Source organism: Myotis davidii, unplaced genomic scaffold (genome assembly GCF_000327345.1).
Source record: "Myotis davidii unplaced genomic scaffold, ASM32734v1 scaffold149, whole genome shotgun sequence".
NCBI classification, from domain to species: Eukaryota; Metazoa; Chordata; class Mammalia; order Chiroptera; family Vespertilionidae; genus Myotis; species Myotis davidii.
Window position 1 is genome coordinate 5,609,602 of NW_006352194.1, and position 27,758 is coordinate 5,637,359.

Here is a 27,758-nt window from a genome sequence, read left to right on the forward strand (position 1 = left end):
TGAGTTGAGTACCACCAAACCAGTACTATATGAAATGCTAAAAGGTATCCTTTAAAGAGAGGAAGAAGAAAAAGGTAAAGATAAAAGTTATCAACAACAGATACATATCTATCAACAAGTGAGTCTCAAAATCAAGTGAATAAAAAATCTGATGAACAGAGTAAACTGGTGAATATAGTAGAATCAAGGGCATAGAAAGGGAGTGGACTGACTATTCTCGGGGGGGAAGGGGTATGGGGGGAATGGGAAGAGACTGGACAAAAATCATACATCTATGAAGGAGGACAGTGTGTGGGGGTAAGGACAGGGTGGTGTGGGAACCGGGTGGAGGGGAGCTATAGGGGGAAAAAGAGGAAAAACTAATAATCAACAATAAAGATTTATTTTTTTAAAAATGCATGGTCTCTTAAGAAAAGAAGTAAAACGTTTAGAGTCCTGGCCCGTGTGGCTTAGTTGGTTGGGCATCATCCGGTTCATTAAAAGAAAAAGTTTAGGTTACATTTGATGTATGGTGTTAAAGATTTCAATCTAAAATATTTGCAGGAAAAAAAATTAAGTTTTGTTTAATATTTAAAGAGATTCATTTCTAGCTCTCTGGAAAATCTGGCATTGTAGAATGGATGACTTATTCCCCAGGGATTCCAAGAAACTGAGGTTGTAGCATAACCTAGTGTAAGATGATCATTAAGTGTGATGGGAATACAGGGTAAAGAGGAAAACTGAATAGTGAAGATAGTGATTTTTACTTGTATAGGAAAGAAAACATATTAGGGATGCCGATAATTATAAATGACAGTGTTTCTCTGTACCATCATACTCAGCAATAATAAAGCATAACCGTATACTTGTATATGTCCAGCAGTTTACCTTTTAATTTGTGTTGTAACTTGTACTAAAATCAAACATGCAAAGCAAGTGCTGTGAATGGTAGCAAAAACTTGTTACTGTTGTATTTAAGTCAGTAGTTGTTACTGTTGTATTTGTATTTGAGTCAGTAGTTGTTACTGTTGTATTTAAGTCAGTAGTTGTTAAATTTTAGTGGGGCTCACTCCTGAAGTTAATTTGTAGGTCTAGGGTGAGGCCTACGAATGTGCATTTTTAACAAGTTTCTAGGTGATGCTGATGCCACTGGTCCAGAGACCATACTTTGAGAACCACTGCTTTAGGATTAGTGCAATTCCTTCCTATCCTCCTCCCCCATTTGTACAATGAAAATCAAAATTTGTAATAATTTGATTCTAGAACTATTTGGCTTACCCCTAATAGGATCATTATGCCTAATACTAGGATCTTAAGCTAAACATTTAAGTATTTATAAATAATTAAATATTATAATAGCTACCATTTTAAAATTATTATATATTTTTAAAATATATTTTATTGATTTTTCACAGAGAGGAAGGGAGAGAAATAGAGAGTCAGAAACACCGATGAGAGAGAAACATCGACCAGCCGCCTCCCGCACATCCCCCACTGGGGACGTGCCCGCACCCCAGGCACATGCCCCTGACCGGAATCGAACCCGGGACCCTTCAGTCTGCAGGCCGATGCTCTATCCACTGAGCCAAACCGGTTTCAGCTTAAAATTATTTTTATATACCAAGCATTGTGATGCATTTGATCCCATTTAGTATGTTCAATGAACTGCAGAATCGTTTTTATTTTTTCCTTTAACAGAGGAAGAAACTGAATTTAAGTAATTTGCTTATATACTATCTGCATAGTGGAGCCAGAATTTAAACTCAGTTCTCTGAAAAACCCATGTTCCTTTATTAATGTCACTGGGCCTGCTTATAAGATAACTTGAATCAGGTCACCTTCTGCTTTTGTTCCTTGTTTCACACTTTTTGCCTGGAGAGTGATGACCATTGACTCATCCTTAGTATGGGAGCATATATCTCATGTCTCACATGACTTGGACCTGTGTCACAGTAACTTAGTGACTTTGATAACATAAATTTATGCATAAGCTGAATACTGAATTCACAGTTCTGGTACTTCGGAATATGAAACAATTTACTTAACCTTGATTAGTTAGGTAAATGGTTCATTAGCAACTGAAGGAAGATCAGCAGAAAAAAAGCAAACTGTAAGTTTACAAAAATTAAGTTATAAATTGGAAAATAACTAATACCATTGTAGTTGTTCGATTTATACCAATAATCTCCCAACTATCGTACAATTTTTTCCATGGTGAAAAGCTAAGAGCTTTGATAGTGTGACTTTGGAACATATAAAAAGAATGTGAATATCTCCATTAGAAGCTATCACCTTCAGGTCGGTTGTCAATTGTTCATCTGAGAGCTGAGACCGCAAATGGCCTACAAAATATGTATTCCTTGAAAAATAAGGCATTAATTTCTTATGTATGAACATAAGAAATTATGTGTATGTGTAAAGTTAGTTTTCTTAAAATGGTTGGACTTAGTAGAATAGATATTCTTTACCACTATGTTCCTTTCCCAAGACAGTTATTCCTAATTGATTAAGATTTTACTACTAAATTGGGAAGGGACCTTGAATCTTAAGGCACTTCTTTGGGCAATGAAAGAAATAAAAATCTTTACCATCTTGGCCTGCTCCCTTAAATACTATAAGGCAGCCCTTGCCATCTGAGCTGTTCCTGGTATTTTGACTTGATATTCTAAATTCTAAACTACCAAATAACCATATTATAAGTGGTGAGATTTGGTAGAATTAATAATTTAATAAAATATTTATGCATAAATGTCTAAGAGGCCATTTGTCTCTAAGTCATGTCATAAGTATTCCTTACATCCTGCCCCTGGCCATTAGGGCTGCAAGGACTTGAGCAGATGAGAATCACAGTGATGATTGCTCTGTGTGGCCTCAGGAACAGAGAGGGTAATGTGAACCTTGCTTTTTCAGCCGCATCATTGGCTTTAAATAGGAATTTATAGGCCAGTGTGGAAACCTAACTACGAAGTTTCAAGTAGCAGATTTTTTTTACTATAAAATAAATGTGCCTGTTAGAAAAAAATGAAACTCAGAGAAAAGCATAACAGAAAAAAAAATGATCCATGATCTTGCTACCAACGGGGCATGCCTCCATTTTGATATCTTTCTTGTAATTTTTTTGTTGTTCACTTAAAAAAGATAAAATTAGTGTATTGCAATTTCATATTCCTCTTTCTTAAAATTATAAGCAATTCCTCATTAAAAAGTCTTTCTAACGATAATCTTAAGGTTGTAGTTACCTATTCCTGAAGGGGTATATATAATTTTTGTTATAATAAATGTAATATTCAAACAACCAACTCACGGTTGTAATTTTTTTCTGACTAAATAATACCGATTAACAAAAATATCAGGAAATAACATTGTGAAGTGAATGAAAAGCCGCCATTTATAATGTTTTCTAGGGAATTTCTTCCAGGTGCTTTATATTTTAATAGACATATATAAAATACATACATATAACTTTAAAAGTTATATACATGTAATTGTTAAAAATAATTTTATTGATTTTTTTTAGAGAGAGAGAGGAAACATTAATTTGTTGTTCCACTTATTTATACATTAGTTGGTTGATTCTTGTATGTGATCTCACCACAGGGATGGAACTCATAGCCTTGGCGTACTGGGACAACACTCGAACCAACTGAGCTACCCGGCCAGGGTATACATATAACTTTAAAAACAAACAAATATTTATTCATACTTATATGTACTGCCTGTGGTTGCATTTTTTCTTAGTATATTGAGCATATTTCATGTTAGTATACAATTATACATCATTTTAGTGAACCGTGACGTGTCATTAAATACAGAACTACATTATTATTGGATTTTTTTGTTATATTGGGAAGAAAGAAGAAAGTGTTTTTAGGGGTGGAGATGTTTATAAAGAACAGTTTAACAGTTGGATTTATATAACTAGTCATCTCTTATGGGCCTTTGGGTCTGGTTTTATAAATAATACTGCGTTGAACACCCTTGCACATTGATGTTTATCTTGGTAATTTCTTTTTTTAAAAATAATATATATTTTATTGATTTTTTACAGAGAGGAAGGGAGAGGAATAGAGAATTAGAAACATCGATGAGAGAGAAACAATGATCGGCTGCCTCCTGCACACCTGCTACTGGGTATGTGCCCGCAACTAAGGTACATGCCCTTGACCGGAATCGAACCTGGGACCTTAAAATTTTTAAAGAAACTGCAAAAGCACAGAAAGGGAATTCCAAGATAATATTTACCCTGTCTTCTGAGATTATTAAAATCATAGCAGGTTGCAAAAAAAGAAAAGTTAACAATCGATGATGTGATTTCTCTCTTTTTTGGTAATTTCTTTTTCTTTTTTTAATATATTGATTTTTTTACAGAGAGGAAGGGAGAGGGATAGAGAGTTAGAAACATCGATGAGAGAGAAACATCAATCAGCTGCCCCCTGCATGCCCCCACTGGGGATGTACCCACAACCAAGGTACCTGTCCTTGACTGGAATCGAACCCCGGACCCTTCAATCCGCAGGCCGACGCTCTATCCACTGAGCCAAACCGGTCAGGGCTCTTGGTAATTTCTTTATGATGATTCTTAAATATCTGGTTAAAATTTATCCACCTATTTAATGAAAACAGAGCAATGGAATAATATCTATTGTTTTAAAAAGCAAATAATTTAGAAGGGTTTATAATGAAAAGAAACTACCCTTGTCTACACTTCACCCTTCATTCTTGTCCTTCAGAGGTAGCTCCTTTTAACTATATTTGATTTCAGTTCCTGTGGCATTAGCTCTGTATTTCTAAATAATATGGTTTTCCTACCATTGTTAGATTTGTCATTATCCATTGAATCTTTGCTTTGATGGATGGTGTTTCAGTTCTCTCACAATTCTTCTTTCTTTTCTCTATTTCCTCTCAATATAATGAGGTTACTGTTCTTGGTCCCCTAACAATTAACTAAGAAAACATTTGATGAAAATAATATTTTAAAATGAAACAGTTGGTTGTTTTTTCTAAAACCCATTTCCTTCTTAACTCTTGCTTTTTGACCTCTTACTCTTTTTTGTCTGATTATTTTTTTCCTGGTTTCACCTGTAAGAAAATTTATATTGTCAACTCTTATACTGAAGAATGATAATCTCCATGAATCTTTCTTGTGAGATTCTAATTACCTCCCATGTGTTTTTAAGTCTTATCTTGTCTCTTCTAAGTATTGCTACCCCAGCTTTCTTTCTTTTTTTTTTCTCAATTTGCATGAAATATCTTTTCCCTCCCCTTCATTTTTCAATCTGTGTATATCTTTTGATCTGAAGTGGGTCTTGTATCCATTAAGCCACCCTATATCTTTTGATTGGAACATTTAGTCTATTTCCATTTAATGTAATTATTGATAATTATATATTGTCATTTTATTAATTGCTTTCTGGTTGTTTTTATAATTTTTCACATTTCCTTCTCTTGCTCTCATAACCATGGTGACTTTTTAAAAATATATATTTTTATTGATTTTAGATAGAAAGGGAGAGGGGGAGAGAGATAGAAACATCACTGATAAGAGAGAATCATTAACTGGCTCCTGCACACTCCCCTACTGGAGATTGAGCCCTCAACCTGGGCATGTGCCCTTGAGTAGAACGAATGCGGGACCCTTTAGTCTGCAGGCTAAGCCAAACCAGCTAGGGCTGATGACTTGTTTTAGTGATTTGTTTGGGTTCCTTTCTCTTTATTTTTGTGTGTGTACCTATTATAGGTTTTTCGTTTATGGTTACCATGAGATTGCAGCAAATCAGTTACATCTTCAGGCTCTGCTTATAGTTTTAGTTTTCTTGCTATTTCAACCACATCTGCAGTTATTCCTCCACTGAAGTCTTAAACACTCAAAATCATCCCTGAAAGTTGGAATCAATATCTTTCAAACTTCTGTTAATGTTGATATTTTGACCTCTGCCCATGAATTACGAAGTTCTTAATGTCATCTAGAATGGTGAATTCTTTTCAGAAGGTTTTTTTTTTATTATTTTGCCCAGATTCATCAGAGGAATCACTGTCTATGGCAGCTATAGCCTTGTGAAATGAATTTCTAAAATAATAACACTAGAAAGTCATAATTACTCTTTGATCAATGAACTGCAGAAGGGCAGTTAGCAGGAAAAAAACATTAATCTTATATATCTTCACCAGCACTCTTTAGTGACCAGCTGCATAGTTAATGAGCAGTAATATTTTGAAAAAAAAAATTTTTTTTTTCCTGGGCAGTAGGTCTCAACAGTGGGATTAAAATACTCAGTAAAGCATGTTATAAACTGATGTGCTATCATCCAGACTTTGTTGTTCCATTTATAGAAGGCAGGCAGAATTTATTTAGCTTAATTCTTTTAAATGTATATTTTTATTGATTCATAATTATTTTAAATATATATTTTTTATTGATTTAAGGAGAAACATTTGACTCTTCCCTTTCACTTAAACTCTTGGAAGCCATTGTAGGGTTATTAATTGGCCTCGTTTCAATATTGTGTCAGGATAGTGAGGCCTGAGGAGTAGTAAAGAAATAAACAGGCAATTGGTGGAGCAATCAAAACACACAACTTTTTTCACCATTTGATATGGGCATGTTCACCATTTTATATGGGCATGTTCATGATGCTGCAAAAACTATTGCAAAAATGATATGAAAGATCATTGTTCACAAATCACCATAACATAATGAGAAAGTTTGAAATAGTATTAAAATTACCAAAATGTGACAGAGACACAAGTTGAGCAAATGCTATTGGAAAAATGGCACTGATAAACTTGATGGACACAGGGTTGCCACAAACCTTTAACTTGTAAAACACAAACAAAATACCCACCACATTATTTGTGAGGGCAATAAAATGAAGTATGTTTGTACAGAAAATAGTGTTCTAAAGAGTATGGGCATACCTTTTGGAACCAGTGATCATTTCCTTTAAGAACCTTTTTCAGAACATATAGGAATTTATTTTATTATAGAGTCAGTGAATTTGTCCTTTTTTCAATAGCCAGTGATTCAGTGTTAAATTTTTATTTCATTTGCTAACTTTTTTTTCTGGGCATAGTAACAAAGCAGATATAAATGAACTTTGGTATCTCATGCATATCCCTCAGCCGGTAAAATCTTTTGATGTTTTAACCTAAACTAATTGAAAACTCATTTCTTCTTAATTTAATATTTTATATTCTAAAAATAGTCATTGATCTTGCACATACATGATATGAATTCATGTAATCTGTGGTTACAGATGTTCTAGATACCAAATTAATTTTAAAAGTAATGTGTATCCACACTAATAAAAGAGAAAGATGCAAATTGATTGCACCATCACAATTCCCACCAGCCAATCAGGAGTGACTATGCAAATTAACCCAATAAATATGGCGGGTCAATTTGCATACATAGGCACCGAGCAGCCAGGGGTAACAATACAGGCATTCTGCACTGCCCCAGCCGCTCTGGCCTTTGGGCAGCGTGGGAAGGCAGAAAGGCATCTCCGGGCTGGAGTGAAGGCAGAAAGATGGCTCCAGCTGGAACAAAGGCGGTGCCAGCAGCCAGGGGAAGGAAGGCCCATTCTTGCATGAATCTTCGTGCATCAGGCCTCTCCTGTTCTTATAAAGGTCTTCATGAACCTAAAGTTTAATTTGTGGATAGAAATACTAGTAGCTTCCAATTTTTTGTATCAAGCATTATACTAGTTAATTTCCAAAATTGATTTCTCATCTTCATTATATCCCTCTAAGATTTTATTTTATAAGGCAGGAAAGTGAAAAACCCTGAGTTATTCCCCATAGTAACACTGCTGTTAAATGATAGAGCTGAAATTAGGTATGCTCATGTTTTCTCCTATTGTATTTTCAGTAACTCACCTTCCAATATATGGAAGAAGAATAGAAAAAATTAAAGTGAATAGTTAACTAAGATAGAAATATTATTTGCTGCTGTGTCAGCAAAGCCAGTGATCTGGATGAAGTTCAGGTTAGGTGAGTAGGATAACATACTTCTAAGTCTGCCATGTCTTTTCTTGCAGCCAGAAGTGAATCTTTATAGGTTTCTTGTTGATGCCTTTAGGTAGAAACCATAAATCATTTCTGAAGCCCTTGATTAAAGTTATTTAATCAAGTTGGTTCTTTTAAATTAATTCTCATATGAAAATCATTTTTCTCATTACTAGGCAGCTTGCTTCCTCAGTGTTGGCTTCTGTGTCTGTCTCTTTATTTGAGATAAAGTTAAACCATACATAATTAACTCATTTAAAATGTACAATTCAATGGATTTTAGCATATTCAGAGTTGTATAGCCATCACCACAATCAGTCTTAGGGCATTTTCATTACCCCGAAGAGAAACCCTGCGTTCCTTATTAGCCCATCACTTCCCAACTCCAAAGCCCTAGGCAACCACTAATCTGACTATCTTTTACAGATTTACATATTAGTATGGATATTTCATTATAAATGGAATTATACTATGTCTGGTACTTTGTGATTATTTATTTCTCTTAGCATAATATTTTATTGCTGAATAATATCTGTTGATAGATAATACTATATTTTATTTATCTGTTCATCAATTAATGGTAGATATTTGAGTTGTTTCCACTTTTTGCTGTTATGAATATGCTATCAACATTCATATACGAAATATTTTGGTGGCTATGTTTTCTTTCAGTCAGTATTGTTTATGATAGCCATCCAGGTTGTGGTGTGTTTTTCTCGTTTTTCCTTTGATTTCTTGAGTAGGGAAATGTTATCGATCTATTTTCCTGTTAATAAACAATTAGTCTTTTCCCTTTTGTGGTTACTAAGAACAATACAATTATGAACATTTTTGTGTTTTTCTCAGATTTATACCTAGATGTGGAAGGGCTGGGTCATAGGGTATGCCTATTTTAAGGTTACTAGCTTAGCCAAATTCTTTTCCAAAGTGGTTTTACTAGTTTACATTTGCCACCGGAAATGAATGAGAATTCTGGAAGTTCCACATTATTGCCAGTGCAGAAATATAATAATCTATAAAAAAGTTTTATGAGCATATTTTCTTTTGCACTTAAATACAACATGTGCATGCGTGCGCGCACACACACACACACACACAGAGTATTCCAAGGATAGTTGATTTATTTTGCTTAGGATTAATATTATCCTATATAATAACAGGATTATATGCAGAATGACCCTAACAGCAGAACGACTGGGAATGACTGGTCACTATAACACATTGACCACCAGGAGGCAGATGCTCAATGCAGGAGCTGCCCCCTGGTGGTCAGTGTGCTCCCACAAGGGGAGCTCTGCTCAGCCACAAGCCAGGCTGATGGCTGCCGTTACAGCGGTGGTGGTGGGAGCCTCTCCCGCCTCCTTAGCAGCGCTAAGGATGTCTGACTGCAGCTTAGGCCCGCTGGCAAGTGGACATCCCCCGAGGACTTCCAGGCTGACAGAGGGATGTCTGACTGCCAGCTTAGGCCCTATCCCTTGGGGAGCAGGCCTAAGCCAGCAGGTGGACATTCCCCCAAGAGTCCCAGACTGCGAGAGGGCACAGGTCAGGCTGAGGGACCACCCTCCCCCACCAAGTGCACAAATTTTTGTGCACCAGGCCTCTAGTATAAAAGATAAAAACCAATTTAGTTTTGGAGATGGTTAAGGAGTTGCCATCATAAGATATTTTATACCTGCCTGGTAGGCATGGCTTGGTGGTTGAGCACCGACCTATGAAAGGTTGGATTCCCAATAGGGTACATGTCGGGGTTGCAGGCTTGATCCCCAGTAGGGGGCATGCAGTAGGCAGCCAATCCATGATTCTCTTTCATCTTGGATGTTTCTTTTTTTCTTTTTTTAAAAATATTTTATTGATTTTTTACAGACAGGAAGGGAGAGGGATAGAGAGTTAGAAACATCGATGAGAGAGACACATCGATCCACTGAGCCAAACCGGTTAGGGCTTGGATGTTTCTGTCTCTCTCCCTCTTCCTACCTCTCTCTGAAATCAATAAAATAAATTTTAAAAAGTATATTTTATACCTCTGCTCCCTGCCTCTGTAATTTAGATGGTAGTAATATCTTTGAAATAATGATCAAACATGTTTTTTTCTTTATATGAAAACTTATCATTACCTTTGAAGGACATAGATTACAGCAGTATGATCTGAAGTAAAATAACTTAGAGAGGGAAACTTTAGTTAGAGATTAGAAAATATAGTGATCATTAATTTCAGTAGATTCTGAAAGAAGTATTCAAAGTTTTGTGTGACTTTGATTTTTATCCCCTATAACTTCATTAGCCCTTGTGCCATTTCCTTGGGATAGGATTGTGTTAACTGCTTACATCCTGTATAATTTCTTTTTTTTTTTTCTTAATATATTCCATTGACCCTTTACAGAGAGAAAGGGAGAGAGACAGAGAGTTAGAAACATCGATGAGAGAGAAACATCGACCAGCCGCCCCCTGCACATCCCCCACTGGGGATGTGCCCGCAACCCAGGCACATGCCCCCGACCGGAACCGAACCCGGGACCCCCCAGTCCGCAGGCCGACGCTCCACCCACTGAGCCAAACCGGCTTCGGCTCCTGTATAATTTCTAATTGAAGATGGTGCACCTTTTTCCCTGGCAATGTTATTAATCTCTATATTACACTAAAAGAAAATATATTCTGTAATGCAGTGTGACACTTGTAATAGGAGTCTCTTTGAATTAATTAGAGCATAATGAAGGTCAAAGATTTATTGTATATAGCAGTTTCTTTCTTGGAAAAATTTTTTAAAGAATAGCATGATTCTAGTTCTCTTATTTTGATACAGATAATTTTCTTTGGCTTGCTTTTATTAGTAGGGATCCCCAAATTTAGTTGTGAGTGCCCTACAAGAATATATAATACTAAAGGATTCTTGCAGTTTGGCAGAGTTGTTAGCAACAGCATTGGATGTACACCTCTGGGATATTTGCCTGTGAATATTCTTTTTCACTGGTGCTTGCTTTAAGAAAAAGATTTAAAATTTTTTTAACTTGATTTGAGAGAGACAGAGAGAGGAACATTGATATGTTGTGCCACTTATTTATGTATTCATTGTTTCTTGTATGTACCCTGACCAGGGGTTGAACCCACAACCTTGGCATATTTGGACAATGCTCTAACCAACTGAACTACTTGGCTAGGATAATGTTAATGTAGTAGTAGCATAGTTCTTTTGGCTTTGGCAAGATGCCTTTTCTCTTTCTCTCAAACATTTGTTTTTATGGGGTGATAAAATACTACTCTTAAAAAGTGCACTCAAGCAATTTTTAGAGAAAAAGGAATGTCTATCTGAAATAATTTTAATTGTTCTTTTGGTCTTTGTCATTATATAGAATCTCTTTACATTTCTGAAGACTGTGTATTTTTTCTTTTTTTAAATTCCTGATTATTTTACGTATTTATTTATATTGAAAGTCGTCCACATATATATGTTTTGCCTTTAGTTCAAATTATGTTATTTTATTTTCCTGTTATTTGTTATTTCTACCTTTCTTGATATCATGTGTGGTGCTGTTGGATATATAAGTTCCTAATTTTTTAGGCAATGTATATTTTTAGGGGTATGTATCCCAAAATGAAATCTGTTTTTTGGTTGCTGTTAATCTTCACCAGAGGATTTTTTTCCATTGATTTTTAGAGCGAGTGGAAAGGAGAGAGGGAGGGAGGGAGAGAAGCATCAGTTAGTTGCCTCTCACATCTGCTTGCAATCCAGGTTTGGTTCCTTGACTGGGAATCGAACCCATGATGTTTTGGTGAGTGGGCCAATGCTCTAACCATAGATCCACACCGGCCAAGGTGGAATCATTGTTGAGTTAAGGTTTTAAGGCAGTTGTGATGTATGCTCTATAGTTCTGGGAGCATGGAAAACCCATTCACAGTATCTTATTTGTGACCTGTGTTTTGAGATCCCTGTCAATAAGGGGTGAGGTTTTTAAAATTTTACTTTTGTTATGGACATGCATGTAGCAATATATTTATTTTTCAAATATTTATTCATTCATTCATTCATTCACTCATTCTAATCCTCACCTGAGGATATGTTTTATTGGTTTTAGAGAGAAAAGAACGGAGAGAGAGCTCATCGATGTGAGAAACATTGATTGGTTGCCTTCTGTACGCATATAGACCGGAGATCAAAACCACAACCTGGGTATGTGTCCTAATCACAATTTGAACCTGCGACCGTTTTGTGCACCAGTCTACATTTTAACCAACTGAGCCACACTATATTTTAATATCTATTATTCTTAACAAATAGTTTTCTTTTCTTTTACATTTTTCAATACTATCATTTATTGTCCTAAGTAAGTTTAATCTTGTTTTATCAGGATGAGTTTGATTTTATATAGCTTTATACAACTTTATGGCCTTCACTTTATTTTACTTTGCAAATTTTTAAATATATTAAAAATGTGTATCCATTTTGATGTTTACTTTAGTGGAATGTCAAAATAATTTATTATTTCAAAACATATGAAATAAGAATATAAATTTATAAACCCTTGTTGGGAGAAGTTATTTCTGATTATTAGTTTTTGAAAATAGATGTTTAAACAGCTGCCCAATTTTTATCTTTTGAAAAATTTCTGATGAGATTTAGAAATGCTATAACGTTTTATGGTAAACCTCATGCCCTTATAAAAAATTTTTATTCAAAATTGGAAATGAAATTTTTCAAGAAAATCGTAGTTATTTAAAAAACAAGAAAGAAATTTAATTTGATTACATTTTAGCATCATTCATGTTTCGTTTATACTGTAAATCTTTTTACTGTAGTTAGTTCTTTGTGAGTCCATTTTATTTTAGCATTGGGGTCAGGCAGCTGAGCCTTTAGGTGTTTATGTCTATTTTAGATAGACATAAGGGATTCTAAGGTTAGATTACCAGGGAGTAGATTTTATTCAGAGCTTTGGACTCATTGAATTCCAGGCAAATCTAATGCCATTTGGAGACCACTTTCTAAGAACTTAGAAGGAGAAAATGTCCCGTTGAATGTTATCATTTCTTTGAATTATAAAGTTAGGCAGCTGTATTTCAATATACAGTAGTTGGTTTTTATTAGAATTCTATGTATTTTAGGCATTAAAAATTTGATCCTAGGAAGAGATCTGTAGTTTCCACTAGATTACAAAAGGCCCACTGAAATTAAAGAACCCCGCTCTATGGAGAATGGATTCTTTAATATTAGATGATTGCAGAATTGCCCTCCACTCATGGAGTGCCGTGCTAGAGTGGTTTAGACTGTGATAGAGAGGAGCTGGTTAGGGTTGATTGACTCTAGAAAGGGGCCTGAGTGAAGTGGTCTCATATCAATCACAGGCTGATGGGCAGTTTATTGCCAGCAAAAGTGGGGAAATGTAATTTTGTTTGCATAGAATGCTAGTTATTCTTCTGTTGTACAAGTTCATGGCTATTGAACTATCCTATATAATAAATAGCTAATATGCTAATTAGACTGAACAGCAGAACAACCGTCCCAGATGAAGCTGGGGCTGTGAGGGCCGGCTGAGGCACCTGGGGCTGTGAGGGCCAAGCCCCTTGCACAAATTTCATGCATCAGGCCTCTAGTATTAGAAAATGAAAATGAGGAAAAAAAGAAGACACCTCTCTATCTCCTTACAACTCTTTTTAATATGACATTTATACTTGGAGTATGTGTATGTATATACAGGGTGTCCCAAAAAGTGTATACACACTTAACACCTGAGGGCTGTTTCTTTCTTTTGAGATTTAATCCATTGGAATTAATAATTACTCAAAGTATATATACTATGGTGTATATATATGTATGTGTATATATGTAAACATATATAGAGAAAGTTATACATACAGAAACACATACACATGTACATTTACTTTTTAAAATTTACTGATTTTAGAGGGAGAGGAAGATAGAGAGTAAGAGAGAGAAAAACATTGATATTTTGCTCCAATTATGCATTCATTGGTTGATTCTTGTAATTGCCCTGTCTGGGGACTGAACCTATAACCCTCGCACACTGGGATGATGGTCCAACCACCTCACCTACTTGGGTAGGGTTATACATGTTCTTTTTAAAAATAAAATTGAGATTATACTCTATAAGTAGCTTTTCCTTTTTTGGGTTCAGGATTATTGAAGTGTAATTTACATGAAGTGAAATTCACTTTTTTTAGTTTACCATTATGTGAGTTTTGACAAACACATAGAGACATGTAATTCCCACTATAATCAAAATATAGAAGTTGTATCGCTCCCCCAAATTTGTTTGTCTTTTTGTAGTTATCCTCATCCCCTTGCAATCCTTTATCTTTTTTGTAAATCCTTTTACAAAATGTTATCATTGTACATTATGCAGTTTCAAGTCTGGCTTCTATTATTTAATATATTTTTTCCTTTTAGGGTTTTGGTTTTAGATGATGCGCAAGAACCTTCTATCAAATTGATGGAAATACTCACGTTTATAATTTTTCTAAGAATTTCAATGCTTCAGTATTGAAAATTTAAGCCTTTTGTCAGTTTGGTACATTAGTATAAATTGTGAGGCAGAAAATTCAATTTTAAAAAGTTTGCCAGTTTAGTTATGTTTATTAAGATTAAGATTATGTTTATTAAGATTAATGTTTATTAAGATTATGCTTACTAAGATTTAGTTATGTTTATTAATACTCTTACTAATAAAATAAATATTGATTTCCTCACAGGTAGCAAGACAGCCAGGACCCCCGACCCCTTCCCCTTATGCAGCACATGAAATAAACAAGGGGCATCCAAATCTTGCGGCAACGCCCCCGGGACATGCATCGTCCCCTGGCCTCTCTCAAGTAAGAAAAACTACATTTTAAAAATAATAAATTGCCATGTAAAATCATTTCTGTTTTTCTAAAGCAAATTCTAAGCAATAATATACATTACTTAAAAAAGTAATTTCTATCTTGTCTTTTGTATTTAATAGTGGCTACTAACAATTTTATACATTTCATTTATGGAGGCATTCAAAGTGAACAGTGGTTTTTAGTTTTTATTGTTTTAGAAATTAGAATGTATTCTGAGATTTGTTAAAACCACAAATTTGTTTGCTTTTCAGTGTGTAATATGTAGTCTCCACTCTTCTCTTTTTCTTGGTGGAAAGTTGGTGGTTATCTTCTAGTTTTGTAAAAAGTGGTGTGTCTTTCCTTCTTGAGTAACTTTGGAGGGCTCTTTTGTTTGTTTTGGTTTTTTATTTTGTAAATAGATTATTGAAATTTTGTTAATCTTAAAATTTTGTTAAACTGTTAAAAAAATAATGAACTCCTTAATGTATTTCCAGCAGACATTAAAACACTGTTTTAAAAAGATAACACTATGGGTTCCCTGTTTTTTAAGCTATTTCTCAAGATATTGTTTTGCTTGCACCAACCCACCATCACATGCTTATTTGGGCTTCCTTGTGGTTAAGAGCTGGCCAGAGTTATAAAGTCTCGTACTGGAAGGAATGTGTAGGAAGTCAAGCCAAAAACCTTGACCCATGTTATTTGACATTGTTATTTATGCTTAAGAACTTTTAGTAATGAAAAATAATTTTATAACATTATCTTCAATTTTGGCTTCCATATTTAAGGCCTTGTAAAGCTTGAATAAAAAGAGATAAGCAATTACTTCTTAAAAATAATGCTGAAAATTAGTGATTATAAGTTATGGACTGGGACTGATTAATGATAGTTTAGACTATAGAATGTTTGAAGAAGCAATGTGCAGCTTGCCAAACCATTACTGAAATAGCCCTATTAAGTAATATATAAAATAATTCAGACTTAGTACTATGCTTAAACTCAGTCTAAATCATTCCTATTTAATTTTGAATTTTAAAAGTAAAACATGTCAAAATGAACTCTTGTTTAAAATGAGTTCTTATAAGTACCACGCGCTAACCGATTGCGCCACTGGAGCTCCTAAATGAGGTTCTTTTGTTGGTCTTCCTGTCACTGAAGAGAACCACCTACACTGTTAATAAGGCATATTGGCCTAACTCTATTCAAGAGAGAAAAACTATGTACTGCTTTGAATAGGGAAAGCTAATATGCAAAGTGTCCCCTCAGGAGTTCGATCGCTTGCTATGATGTGTGCTGACCACCAGGGGGCAGTGCGGAATGAAGGAAGGTCCCAGCCGGCAGTCAGAAGGCCCCAATCTGCCCTGATCACTGACCAGCCCTAGGGACCCTACCGTGCATGAATTTTATGCACCAGGCCTCTAGTTTATTATAAAGGATCTTTAAATATAACAGGGAATTGGTGTAATGAAAGGTCAGCTAATATAAAAAGACAACTCTAAAGAAAACAGTCATAATTCATTTCTTGAACATCTCCTATCTTGAATAATTTGGTTCTCGACCAAGTTGTTCACAGAAAAAAAGGTCTCTGTTGTTGAACCAAACTTCATAGTTTTCCAAAATGGCAACCCTTTCAAGCTGATACCTCAGCATGACAAAAGGCATCTCTCTGGCCAAGGGAGAATTCTTTTGTTGCTGGGGAAATCAGTAATTAGCACAATTTTAAAACATAAAGAGGCCATCAAGAGTGCTAATGTTGCTAAGGGTGTGAAAGAAACAATGATCATAGGCAATTGAAGAGAGGGAAAAACTCCTGTTGATTTGGATAAAGAAAAAGCAATTAATCAGTGACAGACATATAGGAGGCAGGGATTCATGAACCAGCAAAGATGCCGCATGCTGACATCCCCAGATCGAGTGCTAATAGTGTTTCCTTTAAGGCCAGTAGGGGCTGGTTCGATACATTTAAGAAAAGGAGTGTTTATTTACAGATTAAACAGTATATTGGGCATGTACTGTATACAAGAAAGGTCAAAATAGGGAATCATTGGGGGGGGGTCTGGAATGTATTAATTCAACTTACATGATATTAATGGGAAAAAATGATTTGGTTTTTGAACAGATCACTTCTCAAACAGCCTGCCAGAACAAATTAAGTTCAAGAACCGAGATTCCACTGTATTAACAATAGCAAATATAAGGATCAGCTGCCTGTCCTGGGGCTGATGGAATAGCTATGGAAGAGCCTTCTTCATGGCTGATAGTGGAGAGTACACAGCTGTGGCTCACCTAATACAGTGGGGCCTTGACTTACGAGTGTCCCGACTAACGAGTTTTTTGAGATACCAGCTGTCTCTCGGCCAATTTTTTGCATTGAGTTGACAGAGTAATTTGAGTTAACAAGCTCCTTAATGAGCTCGATCTTGGAATGATTTAAATTCGTAAGTCAAGGCCCTACTGTAGTAGAAATTCACTATAGCACCATTCCAGTGGAACATGCTAGAAATACTTCCTGTGGAACTTATTGGAAATTTGCCCTATGGAATGTTGGGCAAGGCTGTTGAGCCTCAAGGCTGGCTTCTTTATTTATTTTTTAGTTTTTAAATATATTTTATTGATATTTTACAGAAAGGAAGGGAGAGGGATAGAGAGTTAGAAACATCGATGAGAGAGAAACATTGACCAGCTGCCTCCTGCACACCCCCTACTGGGGATGTGCCCGCAACCAAGGCACATGCCCTTGACCGGAATCAAACCCAGGACCCTTCAGTCCCCAGGCCAACGCTCTATCCACTGAGCCAAACCGATCAGGGCAAGGCCGGCTTCTTTAGTATCAGTGTCCTTTAGGAAAGGCCTGTTGCAGTGCACAGAGACTGACGTTCCTTACTGCATCTGTTTGGCACAGACACTTCACATTACCCTCTGATCTGTTGGATCATAGGTGCCTTGTGATAAACAGTTTGCAACCCAAACTTGATCCATAGCCTTCTTTTGTTCAGGTCCTCACTCAAAGGTGGAAACCACCCAGGCGACTGTAGATGAGTCAAGGTGTAGCACACTTAAATGTAGTATACTGTAGATCTTACTGGATAGGGCAATACTATTTCAGAGTTTGACCTAGTGGAAATTCTTATTAGTGATCAGTTTCCCTTTTGTAAATAACAGGATTGTATGAGATGAGATCTAAAGTTCCTTCAAGATCTCCATGAGTTTTAGAAACGACTTTAGATTTAAAACTAGGCAAACTTTGCGTTCATTTTCATTTTGTATCTTTAAAAAAATAGCAGAAGTTTGTTATTTGAATTATCTTAAATCACTTAAATTAAGCAAGACAAAAGTATTTCCTACTTATTGCTCAATTGTTGGCACTTTTCTATTTTTTCTTGGTGTCACTGTCAAGACTCCTAAGCTGTGTTCACAGTAATCAGTGAGAAGACATGCTCAGAATAAAGTCAAAGTGGAGTGATACATATTTTCTGCCGACTGTTCCTGGAGATTTCATTTAGTTCTTCTTTTTTCTTAGAGATTAACTTAGTTGTGTTATTTAGTGGACTGAGATGGTAATGATCCATGGGTTAGATTCTTTATTGTCTGTGGAAATGCCAAGAAAAGGACTTCTTCACTGAGGAACAGTGATTGATTATGCTATTTATTTTAACACTACAATTTTTATACTTTTTGTGTGATTTAAAAACATTTTTTGTCTTTCCTAAAGAAAATAAATTTTGATTTTGACAACTCTTGACAATCAGCCTTGCTAATCAGGATAAAGTAGAGGAAGTTTTGAAAGTTTTTTTTCACATTTCACTTTTGAAGTTGATGAGTATTTACTTTCCTTCACAAAAGAAAGCAGAGTACAGTTGATAATTTTTATACTCTCCTTCTCCCGATGGAGCACATTGTGCTATCTCAGGTAGTCTGTGAGTTGAGTGGTGTTTGGAAGCTGCAGTCATGGCACATGAGGATTTGATGTTGGCTCATAAACCTGCAGAATTGACTGCCTTGTGTTGGCACTGTTGGAGCTAAATCTTACTCACTTTTGTTTTGTTTTATATTTTTAGTTGATCGTATGCCTGTTTACTTAAAAATGTACACCTTGTTGAAAATTTCTTCAACAAATATTGCCATTAAACATTTTACAAATTAATACGCTGTTACAAATGTCATTAGTATGAAGGTAAGTTACAAAGGCGTAAACAATATTCAGATCATTTATGTCTGTGGTTTTTCCTGATATATGCTAAACAGTCCTGGTAAGCTGTTTTCTCTAACTATTGAGACTTATTTTAATGTAGTCATATATTTGATTAGAGAATTTGAGCTCTTTTGTCATGGTTTTGTTTTTATTGACAAAAACAGTTGCAACCATGTTTATAAAGTAAGACTTCACCAAATGTTTCCTCTTAGGTGAATTTCATGTTTTGTTTTTACTTACTATGAAATATTCCTAAAGTAATTTTTATATGCTTGTTTGATTATGCTTTTCTTTGTGTTACATGTAGCTAGAAAAAAAATCAGTGAATTTTTTTTCAAAATTTCTGGGGTCAGATTACTGCAAGAGTAATAGTTAAGTACAATTATTGTTCAGACTTTTCCTCACCATATACCCCAAGTTGTAGATTCCATTTGGCAAATTTTACAAACTAGAACCCATATTTGGAAATACTTAAGTATAAAGTGTTATGCCCAGATTTCAAGATCCCCAAGAGCCCACCAGGGAGCCAGTGAGTCCGATGCAAAAGCAGAGAGTCTTTTATTATTATAGACCTGGGTCTGGCTCCCAGCCTCCACCAACAAAACGGCGAGACAAGAGTGCCAGCCCCGTGAGAAAAAAAGGGGTTTTAATAGAGGGGTGCAGTGAGGGGAGGAGAGATGACTGTGGGCCCTGCCCATTGGCCAGGTGCAAGTCGGGTCTTGTTACACAGGATGTGGTCATATCCATGATGCGCATGTCCCTTGATTGTCATTGGTTAGTTTAAAGAAATCCTGGGCGTGGCTAGCAGAGGCTTGGGCTTCTGGAAAGAAAGGGCCCGGGAAGAAGGTGCCCGCTGAGCACGTGGCTGCTGCCCCAACATGGAGGATTCGGGGCAAGATGGAGGGCGCAGCCCTCGCCCTTTCATAAAGAGTAAAAATTTTCAAAATCAATTCTGTATTATTCAGCACTGTTTTAGAAAGCCAAAGAATTTTGTAAAAACCAATCATTAAGAACTGATTGTGATTTCACATATGCTTCTTTTGTTGTCTGTGATATAGGCTCATTTTTGTTGTTGATGTTCATTTTCATTTGAAGTTTGTGTGTGTGTGTGTGTGTGTGTGTGTGTGTGTATGTGTGTGGAAGGGTTAGGATTTGTTAACATTTTTTAAAAATGTTTTTATTGATTTCAAAGAGGAAGAGAGAGCTAGAAACATCAGTGATGAGAGGGAACCATTGATTGGCTGCCTCCTGCAGGTTGGACCGAGCAAACCTGGGACCCTATCCACTGAGCCAAACTGGCTAGGTCGGGATTTGTTACATTTAAGGAGTTGTTTGTTTCCTGTGGACATACCCTGGAGGCTCTTCTTTTTTAAAAAATATATATTTTATTGATTTTTTATGAGAGGAAGGGAGGGAGATAGAGTTAGAAACATCGATGAGAGAGAAACATCAATCAGCTGCCTCCTGCACACCCCCTACTGGGGATGTGCCCGCAACCAAGGTACATGCCCTTGATTAGAATCGAACCTGGAACCCTTCAGTCTGCAGGCCAACACTCTATCCACTGAGCCAAACCCATCAGGCCTGGAGGCTCTTCTTGATTTCTCTGGCTACTACTCTCACTTGTTATAATTGATAGTGCAAAACCTCTCTTAGAGTTTCCCATGCAAGTTTATATCTCTTTGGAATTTCACCCTTCACTACTTTTCCATAGGTCTAGAAGAGAAACTCGCTTTGGGGCCACCAGTCTATTTTTTTATTTGCTGTAACATGCAAATATTTCAGATTTTTATGGTTCTAAAAATTGCAACTTCAATTCAGTTACAGAAATTAGCATGTGCCCTGACATTTTGAGATGGGAAATCAAACAGGTAAGTTTTAAGGAGACTCAGGGAATGGAGCAGTTCAACTGTTCAAAGTGCTTGTGATATTTCCCACAAAAATGTGTAGTCTATCTGTCTTAATCTGCTTGGGCTGCTGTAACAAAATACCATAGACTGGTTGGCTTAAACAACACACATTTATTTTTTTTCTGGATGATGGGAAATCCAAGATGAAGGTGCCAGCTGATTTAATTCCTGGCAAGGGCCTTCTTAGTTTTAGAAGTTCACCTTCTTGCTGTGTCCTCACATGGTGGAGATAGACAGACAAACAAGCTCTCTGCTGTGTTTTATAAAGGCACTAATCCCACCATGAGGACCCCACTCCCATGGCGTAATCTAATCCCAGTTGTCTGCCAAAGGCCCTGTGTCCAAATACCATCACATAGGGCATTGGTTCTCAACCTTCCTAATGCTGCAACCCTTTAATATAGTTCCTCATGTTGTGGTGATCCCCAATTTCATTGTTACAAATTGAACATAATTAAAGCATAGTGATTAATCACAAAAACAATATTTAATTATATATGTGTTTTCCGATGGTCTTAGGCGACTCCTGTGAAAGGGTCATTCGACCCCCAAAGAGGTCGCGACCCACAGGTTGAGAACTGCTGACATAGGGAATTGGGGCTTCAACATGGGATTATTTGGTGGGGGGGCGGTGGTAGTGGGAGGGAGCACATCTCATTCCATAGTACCATTTATGTGATTCAGAAAGTTGTTGGGAAAGTGGGCAAGTAGGACTATGGAAGAAAGGTCACTAGAGGAGATAAGTACCATAGACATGCAGAATATTGTTCTGTATTAATCGGATGGAGGGGCATGGGGCATATGGGCTTATTCATATGTGCTTATATTGGGTGGGGTTGGGGTTGTTCAACTTGCAGGGATGTGGGAGAAGGGAGAGGGCAAGCTTAATGCAGGACTGTTTGTTTTATCAGGGGTCAGATGAGAAAGTTTACTTGGGCCCTAGCCGGCGTTGCTCAGTGGATAGAGCGTCGGCCTCCAGACTGAAGGATCGCAGGTTCAATTCCGTTCAAGGGCATATGCCCGGATTGTGGGCTCGATCCAAAGTAGGGGGCACGTGGAGCTCCAGTGGCGCAATTGGTTAGCGCGCAGTACTTATACAAAGTAGGGGCATGCAGGAGGCAGCTGATCAATGATTCTCTCTCATCATTGATGTTTCTATCTCTCTCTCTCCCTCTCCCTTCCTCTCTGAAATCAATTAAAATATATTAAAAAAAAAAGAAAGTTTACTTGGAAGTATTTTTCTAAATACAAAGTATAATATATAAAAACTAACATCTTTATAGAACTAAGAATTGTGAATTTTAGTGACTTAACACTCAATGAAAAGCAGACTATACAGACATCATGAAGCTTTGTGGTGATAGTAAATTCTGTCAATGGATAGTGAAGGAGAGGTTAAGTTAGATTTAAAGCAAGTAGAATCACTTAACTGTAAACAATGAATATTGTAGATTGATACATAGAATGACTGATATGAAAATAAAATGTTACACTTAACCAAGTAAGCAATCTTCTTTTCTCAATTTACTTACTTTTCCTTTTCTCAGATATCCAGTCAAACTGATAGCTAGGTAACAAGAAGAGCTATATCTATAATAATAAAACTGTAATATGCTATTTAGACCAGACGTCCTTCCAGATGAAGCTGAGGCTGTGAGGGGAGCCTGGGTCCCGGGTGCCTGCTGGCGGCCTGAGGCTGAGAGAAGCCCGGGTCCCGGGTGCCAGAGGGAAGCCGGTGCCAGCAGCAGGGGTAAGGAAGGCCCACTCTTGCACGAAATTCGTGCATTGGGCCTCTAGTCTGATTATAAAGTCTCCATCCATTGACAGACCCTTTTTTTTTTCTCTGTGAGAAATGATGGAACACACAAGCTATCTGAATTCTCTCTCTCAAATGATGGCTTTTCTGTCAGCCTTATTTTATTCCATAGCTACCTAAGTAGGTGTTACGTAGAAGAAGTAAATTATGTTACCAATATTTTATTAACCTTTCATAGGCAAAATAAATCTCCTTTTTAATTACCTGTCAATGATACTCCATTTTCAGGTATTACACTGTATGATTCAGGACTATATTACTACTCTTGATCTCCATTAAAATTACATCTTCATTTACGGTTTAATTCTAAAATTTTGACTTTTCTGTTTAGTACAATTGATTGCAATGACAACCTAATTAGTTTAGCAGTATAGCTGTTAAAGCTTTGCAAGGAAAAAAGGAACAATACTAAGTATTTCAAGTAGAGGGGATTAACTACATAAACTTGTTATACTAACTGATTGATTATTAAGGGGATGCTAAGGTAGGAAGCAGGTAGGGAATAAAAGAGAAATGAGGTGTTGCCAGAATCTAGGAGTTAGAAGGAAGGGTCCTTTTAGGACTCTTGCTCAGACTTCTGAGAAGAAAATTACTTCAGGTTGGTCCTTGAACATCAGAAACTCAAGTGAGAGAACCAAGTGAGGGTGAGGCTGGCATTTTGAATATCAAGCATGCATGCCTCTTTTCTGCTGGCATATCTGAAAGGCTTTGAGAGGCTGGGGAATGTGAATGAAAATAATGTCTGGAACCATACTGATAGGTGAAAGCACCCTCCTACTGCTTACAGGATGGGTCAGAGCTGAAAGACATTAGCTAAGTAACTGGCACAAACAATGGTAAAAGGATGTAGAATTTTCTTACAAATAAAGAATAAGATAGGACCAATGGACCCCAATGATTTTAACAACAGCCAGAAAAGGGAATAATAAAAAGTAAATATGATAAAATAATAGGGCTGTGGAATATGTTGGTAAGTGTAATAACAATGAAGTTAAATTTCCCTATTAATTATGACTCAAATTTGTCAAAAACTAAAATCTAGCCCTGGCCTGTTTGTTCAGTGGTTAAAGCGCCACCTTGAGGCCTGAAGGGTCGTGGGTTCATTTCTGGTCAAGGGCACATACCTTGGTTGCAGGCTTGATCCCAGCTCCAGTTGGGGCATGTGTGGGAGGCAACCAATCCATGTGTCTGTCACATTTATATTTCTCCCTCTCTGTCTCCCTTCTCTTTCACTCTAAAAATCAATGAATCCTGGCCGGTGTTGCTCAGTGGTTGAGTGTTGACCTGTGAACCACGAGGTCACGGTTTAACTCCCAGTGGTCAGGGCATATGCCTGGGTTGTGAGTTAGAACCCCAGTGTAGGATGTGTATGAGGCAGCCCAATCAGTATTCTCTCTCATTGATGTTTCTATCTCTCACTCTCTTTCTCCTTTCACCTCTGAAATCAATAAAAACATTTTAAAAATCAATGGAAAAAATATCCTCTGGTGAGGATTAACAACAACAACAAAAAGACCCTAAAATCTAGATATATGCATTTAGACATAACACAGGAAGATTGAAAACAAGAGCATGGAAATGTTAACAGAAAAATGCTAATAAAAAGAAAACAGGTATAAGCAATTTTTAGTAGTCAACATAGAATTCAAGGTAAAAACATATACGGGAGAGCAGTAATTTCTACAATATAAAGATTTAATTTCTGGAAAATGTAACAAACTCTTACTTAATAATTGGTTTAGAATATACTGTATATGTAGCAAATGTAAAAGAAATTGAAATTGACAAATTGGTAACTAGTGAGGGAGTCTGAATTTCAGAGAAATAGATCAGTAAGTAATCATATAGACCATTGTTGGGAAACTGTGACCCAAGGGCCAAATCTGGTCCCTCTTCTGGTTTTGGTAAATAAAATTTTACTGGAATACAGCCATATTAATTTACTTATGAATTTTGCTTTTGTTCTACAACCAAAGAGTTGAATAGTTGCTAGAGATTGCAAAACCTAAAATATTATCTCAACATTTATAGAACAAAAAATTGCCAACCCCTGACATAGATCAGCAAACTATCAGGACCAAGTATTTTGGTTTTTGTGGGCCAGATTATCCTTTGCATATTCTTCATTATTTAACTCTTTTAATATGTAAAATCCTTTCTTAACTGGCCTTATAAGAACACATGTCAAGGGCCATTGTTTGCCCAACCCCTGATACAGATAAAGGACAACAATAGTAAACTTGTTTTATATGAATATATAAATTAGCACAAGCATATGTATATGAAAAAAGAATTTTTCCCTGGCTTGCATGGCTCAGTGTTTAGAGGCAAGCATGTCGAACTCACAGCCAGTGGGCCGCATGCCCAGCGGCTGCGAGTTCAACATGCTTGTGGGTCATGGGTTCAATTTCTAGTCAAGGGCACGTGCCTAGGTTGTACGTCTGATCCCTGCCCACAAGTGGCCCATGGTGATGTGGGAGGCAGCCAACTGATGTGTCTGTCTGTCTGTCTCTCTTCTCCCCCCTTCCATTATATCTAGAATCAATGGAAAAAATATCCTCAATAAAAAAAGGGAATTTTGTACATATTCAACAACAAAAAATAATTGAGATTAATAATTTGAAAATCATATTATCATACTTTAAATATATAGAGAGAACTTGTTACTGATTCAACAAAGATAAAAGATTTAAAAGGCTATGGGTAATTTAAAATAATTAAAACTTTGTTTTAGTAATTTTCTCATTTAACTAAGTGGGCCCTTTTTTGAAATACACAGGGAGCATTTATAAAACTTGATCATATGTTAGACTACAGAGAAGAATGTTAAATTCTTATATTTATATTTTCTGAATCTACATCTACAGAATTAGAAGTTAACAAAATAAAATTGAAATTATGTTTATGCTGAAACTTTATAGAATATAATTACTGTTTTTAAAAGCTAATCAAGCTTATAATTTATTTTATTGAACACTAGAGGCACAAAATTTGTGCACAGGTAGGGTCCCTAGCAGCTGCAGGCTGCTGAGTGGGACCTTCCTTTGCACCTGCGTTGGCCTGACGCCGCCCGCTCACCTCCTCCACCATCCTGCCACTGCCCCACTCTCATCAGGGCCCATCAGGGCTGGCAGTGTGTCCACTCCCAGCGCTGTGTCACCAATGCCTGCCATGTTCCGTGCCACACCTTGGTGGTCAGCGCACGTCTAACTCCTTGTTGGTCGAATTCCCACCCATGGGGAAAATTTGCATATTAGCCTTGTATTATATAGGATAATTTTCATTATCTTAAACATAATGTATGAATAAAAATAAGAATACTAAAACCTGTTTATTTGGAAACTTAAAAAGTTTTGACTTAAAGATAAAATCAAAGTATAAAATGCTATCTTTAGAAATTAATGACAAATAGCATTTTGTATCATAATTGGCCAATTTGTGTCTTCAACAGAATGCTACTTATGATAATAGCAAACTTGATGGTGTCAGAAAATGCATATGCGTGCATGTGTGTGTAAAACATTTGCATGTCACTGATTAGTGTGTTGAGCATCACTTTTTATGTGCTTATTGGCCATTTGTGTGTTCAAGTTCTTTGCCCACTTTTTAATTGGATTAATTTAGTTATTGAGTTAAGAGTTCTTTATATATTGCATAATTGACTTTTCACTCTTGATATTTTCATTTGTAAAACAGTTTTTAATTTTGGATGAAGTCTTATTTATCTGTTTTCTCTCTCGTTGCCTATGCCTTTGCTGTCATATCTAAGAAACCATTGCCAAATCAGCAGTTACTTCATTATACCAAATGCAGCATAAACTAACTATTGTGTTACTTCTCCACTTTCAAAATTTGAAACACATGGAAATTTTATCCTTTTAGAAAACAGTAGCAGGTTTAGAGAAAAAACCTCTTGGGTTACCAAGAGGACAGTCCATATTGATTGGAGCGATAGAAATATGTGATCAACACCTGCCAATAACAACCCCAGCTGAGTGAGAAAAATCACTGAAAGTCCACTTACCATGTTCAGAAAGACACTGAGAAATTCCAAAGACTGTTAAGGGTTCATATCAGGAGTATATCAAGGTGCACATTGGGAGTTAGAGAAGTTGGATACTGAAGTGATGTCTCAGGAGCAGCTGATTTATTTACATAAACATTTGGCAACATTTAAGAAGGGAAGGATGTAGCAAAAGAAATGGAGGTTGGCAACAGGCAAAACAAGTAAGTATCAAGGACCTAGAAGGTATTACTGTTTGGTTTTGAGAGTGATTATCTTTTAACTTCAGTAGCTCTGAAATTAGGAAGTATAAATCCAAAAGAAGGAAAAACACTATTGAGGTTTGTGTTAGAAAACGGGATTATATTACTTTGTGCAACTTGTAGAAAAGATGAAAGCAGTAAAAAAGCTGGATGCATACAAAAGACATCCTTCACCAAATCTTTGTGTTCTGTTTTGTTTTATTTACTTCAAAAGTCTTAAGAAATACAGATTTCTTGAAGAAGAGCAACTTTTAGAAGGTCTTTGAAAAAGCCAATCTCATACTATTGCTATAACATGCAGTGGTAAGCTAGTGCTATAACATGCTCTAAAAGTAGATCTAATGCTGTAAGAATCAGAATGACATTCTCATAAAAAATAACAGCTCTTGAGCAGGTAAGGGACTGATGGGAGAATCTGACTGTGGAAACATTTAGAAATAATATTTTAAATATATTTTTTTGTTGATTTCAGAGAGGACTAGAGAGGGAGCGAGAAATGGAAACATCAAGGATGAGAGAGAATCATTGATTGTCTGCCTCCTGCACACACTGGGGATTGAGTCCAAAACCCGAACTGTGCCCTGCCGGGGAATTGAACTGTAACCTCTTTGTTCATAGGTCGATGTTCAGCCACTGAGCCACACCAGCGGGCTATAATTGACCCCTCTAATACAAGCTTAGTAAGAGCATGTTGGTTGCAGGTCTCTTTGGCTTTAATACAATTGAAATGTTCCTGGATTTAAAGTCACAGTACAGTGATTTTCAAATTCTTCAAAATGGCTTT

The 27,758-nt window shown here is 36.4% G+C and overlaps 1 protein-coding gene across 22 annotated transcripts in view; it reads left to right on the forward strand.

Moving 5' to 3' along the window:
- Window positions 1-27,758, forward strand: part of EIF4G3 (eukaryotic translation initiation factor 4 gamma 3) — a 272,633-nt gene that overhangs the window by 73,269 nt on the left and 171,606 nt on the right. For 21 of the 22 annotated variants that reach the window (XM_015557211.1, XM_015557218.1, XM_015557219.1 and 18 more), the window contains exon 2: window positions 14,683-14,802. The exons of the other annotated variant lie outside the window; for it this stretch is intronic. The gene's annotated coding sequence lies outside the window, so the exon portion shown is untranslated. The remainder of the gene's footprint in view (window positions 1-14,682; window positions 14,803-27,758) is intronic. 22 annotated transcript variants of the gene reach the window in all.